Source organism: Triticum dicoccoides, chromosome 2A, assembly GCF_002162155.2.
Source record: "Triticum dicoccoides isolate Atlit2015 ecotype Zavitan chromosome 2A, WEW_v2.0, whole genome shotgun sequence".
NCBI lineage: Eukaryota > Viridiplantae > Streptophyta > Magnoliopsida > Poales > Poaceae > Triticum > Triticum dicoccoides.
Window position 1 is genome coordinate 321,599,126 of NC_041382.1, and position 6,606 is coordinate 321,605,731.

Sequence of the window (6,606 nt, forward strand, 5' to 3'; positions counted from 1 at the left end):
GTATTATCAAGCATAGAAGTAGTTTCATCACAAGTATCATGCAAAGCAGAAGTGGCATCATCAATAACATGCGACATACCAGAATCAATAGCAGGAGTAGGTGTCGCAAATTTACTCATAACAGAAGGTGAATCAATTGCAGAGCTAGATGGCAGTTCCTTACCTCCCTTTGTACTTGAGGGGAAAATCTTGGTTCTTTCATCTTTCAAGTTCCTCATTGTGATCAACAGATATAAATCCCAAGTGACTCAAAGGATAGAGCTATGCTCCCCGGCAACGACGGTAGAAAATATTCTTGATAACCCACAAGTATAGGGGATCACAACAGTTTTGGAGGGTAGAGTATTCAACCCAAATTTGTTGATTCGACACAAGGGGAGCTAAAGAATATTCTCAAGTATTAACAGTTGAGTTGTCAATTCAACCGCACCTGAAAGACTTAATATTTGCAGAAAAGTATTTAGTAGCAAAGTAATATGGAAGTAACAGTAGCAGTGCCAAAAGTAATAGTATTGGTTTTGTAGTATTTGTAACAGTAGCAACGGTAAAGTAACTAATGAAAGATCAATATGTGAAAAGCTCGTAGGCAATGGATCAATGATGGATAATTATGTTAGATGCGATTCCTCATGCAACGGTTATAAAATAGGGTGACACAGAACTAGCTCCATTTCATCAATGTAATGTAGGCATGTATTCCGAATATAGTCATACGTGCTTATGGAAAAGAACTTGCGTGACATCTTTTGTCCTACCCTCCTGTGGCAGCAGGGTCCTATTGGAAACTAAGGGATATTAAGGCCTCCTTTTAATAGAGTACTGGAACAAAGCATTAACACTTAGTGAATACATGAACTCCTCACACTATAGTCATCACCGGGAGTGGTCCTGATTATTGTCACTTCAGGGTTACTGGATCATAACACATAGTAGGTGACTATTGACTTGCAAAATAGGATCAAGAACTCACATATATTCATGAAAACATAATAGGTTCAGATCTGAAATCATGGCACTCGGGCCCTAGTGACAAGCATTAAGCATAGCAAAGTCATAGCAACATCAATCTCAGAACATAATGGATACTAGGGATCAAACCCTAACAAAACTAACTAGATTACATGATAAATCTCATCCAACCCATCACCGTCCAACAAGCCTACGATGGAATTACTCACGCACGGCGGTGAGCATCATGAAATTGGTGATGGAGGAAGGTTGATGATGACGATGGTGACGGATTCCCCTCTCCGTAGCCCTGAACAGACTCCAGATCAGCCCTCCCGAGAGAGATTAGGGCTTGGTGGCGGCTCCGTATCATAAAACGTGATGAATCCTTCTCTCTGATTTTTTTCTCCCCGAACGTGAATATATAGAGTTGGAGTTGAGCTCGGTGGAGTCTCAGGGGGCCCATGAGACAGGGGGCGCACCCCAGGGGTGGGCGCGCCCCCACCCTCGTGGACAGGGTGTGGTCCCTGGTGTTGATTCTTTCGTCAGTATTTTTTATACATTCCAAAAATATTCTCCATGAAGTTTCAGGTCATTCCGAGAACTTTTATTTCTGCACAAAAATAACACCATGGCAATTCTGCTGAAAGCCGCATCAGTCCGGGTTAGTTCCATTCAAATCATGCAAGTTACATTCCAAAACAAGGTCAAAAGTGTTTGGAAAAGTAGATACGATGGAGACGTATCACTTGACCCCCTGCGGTTTATAGAGTCCCGGCCGGTTCATAACAACGTGTCTGGCTCGGTGACCAAATACACATGCCTTACAATACAAGTCATACATATATGGCGGCTTACACCTATGGGCTTTAAGCCGCCTTTGGGCCTTGGGCTCTTAGCAAGTCATCTTCATGAACCGTCATCTTCAATACCTTCATGGGCTTTGTTATAATGAACCGCCGTTGGTATAACCCGGCCCCTCCTGGGCGGGTCATACCTAATAATTATATTTCCAACATTAGGCCCCAGGTTGATTTGGATTTATTCATGTCAATCTTCAACACTTAGGAAAAATCCTTCTTCACCTGTTCACACAAGATATTGTAACCTGCCATGACATCATCTCCTGGAATTTCGGAGACCCGCCATGACATCATATGTTATTAATTTTGCACAATGCCCAGCATATCTTAATGGATCCTTATCTTTAATATTAATCCTGAAAATGGAGGCGTTTGCGTTGTCACATATCCATTTTTTGGTCTCCTCGATTCCCGCGCATGTCAGTTATCCTTCCATCCTTATAAATAGGCTAGGGGTCCCTTTCTTTTCTCCCCCCTTGCCTCTTTGTCCCTTTCTTCTTCCTCACATCTCTGTGACGCACCTGCACGCATGAGCACCGCCACCGCCGAACTCGCCAGCTTCCTCGACTTCGGCCGCTGCATCTACCTGAACGAGACCAGAGCAGCCGCGGCATTTGAAGTTCTTCAGAGTTCATCCTTGTTCTTCGCTACAACTGGTAACTTTGATCCAAACTTAGCACTTCTATGGCACAGTGGCAGCCGTGATACTTGTTTTTGTTATTAGATCATCTCCTTCGCATAAGAGAAAAAACCCATCTGAACATATGAACTGCTCGAGCACTGTAATTCAGGTCAAAAGTATTTTTTATTATCCGAAGTATCCTAGATCCGAAATCCTAGCACCAATCTGTGAAACTTGTTTGCCTCAACACTTAGTAGAATTCACTCTCAGATCTTGAATATCATTGCTGTCATGGCGGCTTATACAATTGGTTTATAATTATCCATATATCATTAGGCCCCACTTAAGCCGCCAATCTGAATACATACTATAGCATTTACTTCTGGCTAAATGAATTAACTTAAACCGGCAAATTTTCCTTTCTTTCAGGCTTCTTCTTTCACAATGCCACCGAAGACAGTTACCTCATGTAATTGGGTTCCCTCAGTTGTTACTGAGAACATGCTCAAAGACTTTCTCAACATCGTCTATTTACCAGAAAAAGATATCATGCATTGGCGCGCCCCCAAACCAAGCGAAGAAAGGCCTCACCCAAAGGATGATGAAGTCATCATTTTTACTGATCACATGAATTGGGGCATCTCACCGCCCGGATCAGAATTTTTTCGAGACATTCTCCACTTCTTTCAACTCCATCCTCAAGACATCGAACCCAACTCCGTTTCAAACATTTGCAATTTTCAAGTTTTCTGTGAAGTATACCTTCAAGAGGAACCCTGTGTTGAACTCTTTAGGGAATATTTTATTTGAACCGCCAAAATGAGTTTACGAACGGACCCAGCTTGGAACTTGGTGCAATCTCAATTCAACGAAGAAGAGGTGATATCTTCCCCTATGCTTGCTTGCCGAGTCACCCCAAAGATTGGAACCAGACATGGTTTTACTGCAAAGATAACTCTCCGGCTGATGAGAATCCACTGTCGGGTTATCGTGTCCAGCGTCTTGACCCAAAGCATCGTCTTCCCGAAAAACTTACCGGTGCTGAACGTGCAAAACTTGCCCCTACCATTGCAAAGGTCAAGGCTCTGCTGGGAAACGGGTTAACTGGCATTGACTTGGTTTGGTGCTGGGTTTCATGGCGGATCATACCCTTGAGTCACCGGCCCGGTTTAATGTGTACTTACACGGGTGGTATAAAGGATCCACCGCGCCACAGCTCCGTGCATTTAACTGATGAGGCTATCAATGAAATGACAAAGACCCTTCTGAATGAAGATCCAAAAGACTACAGCAAAGTGGGTCTGAACCCTTTCTGCGCACTTAACCCGCCACCTGATGTGAGTCTCTAAGTTACTTACTTTTACCTCATCGTTCAAATATTCTATTAACTCAACTTTCATGACTATCACAGGCTGAATCTGAATTTTGGAAAAAGCAATATGACCATGAAGCTGCCAAAAAGGCCAGGGCTGCCAAGAGAGCCGCCAAGAAAACTATCAAGAAAAGCAAGAAGAAATTAACTGCTTCTGAGATGCTTGGGCCGAACGACAGTTCTGAGTCGGAAGTAGCCCTTGATTCCCTTGGCTCATTTTTCAATCATCTTATTGACACTGATTATAATCAGGATGACATGGGGACCAGCCAAGCAGTCGAAGAAGAGGTAACTATCATTTCATCCGACTCAGAGCCTTTGCCAAGACAGAAAGTTCGACAAGTAACCCAGAAAGTAAGCTTTTCACACCCCTTAGCTCATTTGGATCCTCACTTTCTTTTGAAGCAACAGCAGCACGAGAGACGGTGACAAACTTGGACCAGCGGAGGTGCAGAGTTATCGTCCGGCTTACCAAATACTCCAGCTCCACGGAAACGTCAAAACGAGGTCTTTCCAAACTTACTCTTTTTACCCACTGGCGGGTCTCATTCGCCAGCCACTTAATCCTTCCGATTCAAACTATCGGGAGGTTTCTCGCTCTTCCTCCGGCGACTCATCTCAAACCCAGCTGCCGGCATCCAAGACTGCCCCTGGGTAACATCACTTTTATTCTATATCTCCTTATGCTCTTATACTTGTATTGATCCCTAATAACCTATGCAGTGGGCAAGCAAAGCCTAGCAAGAAGGCAAAGGTGACCAAGTGGGTTGAAGATCCTAAAGTCCATGAACCGGAGCAGCAAATCCCAGCATCAGACGTTTCTCAAAAACAACCAGAAGAACCTGACCATGATGCCCCGCCAGAAACTCCCGATCTCTCCCATGACCACACAAATATCAATGTTTTGAACACCGAATCAGCAAGCCCACTTAAACCGTCAGAAGAGCATAATGAAGATGTTATGATCACTGGCAGCAGCTTCAAAGAACTAGGGCAGCCTACCATCTTGGCCAAGCACTCCGCCAAAGAAGAATTCATTGAAAAGCGGAAAGTGAGATTCGACATTACTGATTATTCTCAACTAAGTGTCAGTGGAGTATTCTCTGGTTATCTCAACAAAGTACATACCAGCCGTGACCTTGAGATTGACATGGTGAAGCAGATGCACCAAAAATATGAGGTATAAATTCTGGCTTAAATACATTATGCATATCCTATCAGCCCCCAAGTCTATTGTGTATAATAGAATTGAATATGTTGTAGACTTAAAATAGCAATGAGTATAAAGCATCTTTGACAAAAAAAACTTCAAAAAGTCGTCTTTCACTTAAACCGGATTTTAATGATCAACATTGCATCCGTAGCCCCCAAGGGCCGGTTTAATCAGCATGAATGAACCGGTACTTATCATTGTTTAAAGATCAAAACTTACTCATGTAGCCCCAATGAACCGGTTGTGGTTGTCTGCGGCACTGCCGGGTCATCATAAAGTAGTAATGAAATATGAGCAAATATGCATTAGCCCCCAAGTGCTAAGTAGTGTTGCTTGCAAAGTGCTTGGGACTTAGTCATATTGTAACATCCCAAGATTCTAAATTTTGGAATGATATCATAAATAGATAGATTTGATTGATTGTTTGATTGATTGACTGAAAGTGAGTGAAATTCGAAGCTTTTGAAAGTTAAATGAGAGGGAATAAAAGGACTTTCCCAAACTTTCACATTTGCATTTTATGATCTCCTGAATTCAAATTATTTTCAACTACAAAACCCTAGAGAGAAGATTATATGACTTCTTCCATTTAATTAAATGAAAAGGGTTTTTGAAAATATGAATTCCATTTGGAAACATTTCCAATTCAGAAATTTTATGAAACTCAATGATTTTCATGAGAGAAGATAAAATGACTTCTTCAAATTACATGAAATATGAGTTGGAAGTTTCAAAGAAATCCAATTTAACGTCCTTTTGAAAATAAATTTCAATTTGGATGTTACCATATGGATTATTCATTTGCATTCTTTACTTTTATGCATTTTGTTTTATTTGATTTGGTGATCCAGAAAACCTAAGCAACTCAAGGACCAACATGAGAGAGTTGGGGTTTTATTTAAAAATCATTTTGAACTTAATTCAAATATGAAACTGGATCTATTTTGACCGTATTAAATTCTTTCCGATTATTTCTCAAAATAAAATAAAGAGAGAGGATAATAGGACTTCCTCAAAAATACCTGAGAAATATTGGAAAAGTAATTTAGAGTCAAAATAATTTTATTGGATTTTTATTCGGATTTTATTCAGAGTTTATTTTATTAATTTAGGAAACAATGCATTTTTCAAATATTTATTTTGGTCCGGAAAAATGTTCACTTAGTCATAAATATTTCTAGAAGACCATAGAAATTTATTTCATAATTTTTGGACTCCGTTTGATATTTATTTTCTCTGTTTTACCTCTTTTCAAATTAAAAAAAAGTGAACCGACCTACACAGCGTGCCCGGGCCGGACTCCTCCCACCCGAGGCCTTTATAAGCCGCCCCCGGGCGCTAGTTTTGCACCTCGCCCTGCCCTTGCCCTGTAGCAGCGCCGCTGCCGCCGGCGGCGGTGATCGCCGGAATAGTCCCTGATCTTAAAACCTTCGTATCTTTTTGCTCGTTTGTCCAACCGCAGTGAAACCAACGCCTAAATCTTTGTCTCGAGCCCCTCTACAAATTAAACCAACTTGAACAAGATTTTGAAAACTTTTTGAATCTGTTTCAAACAGATTTTATTCAAAACTTCTTTTGATCATATCTT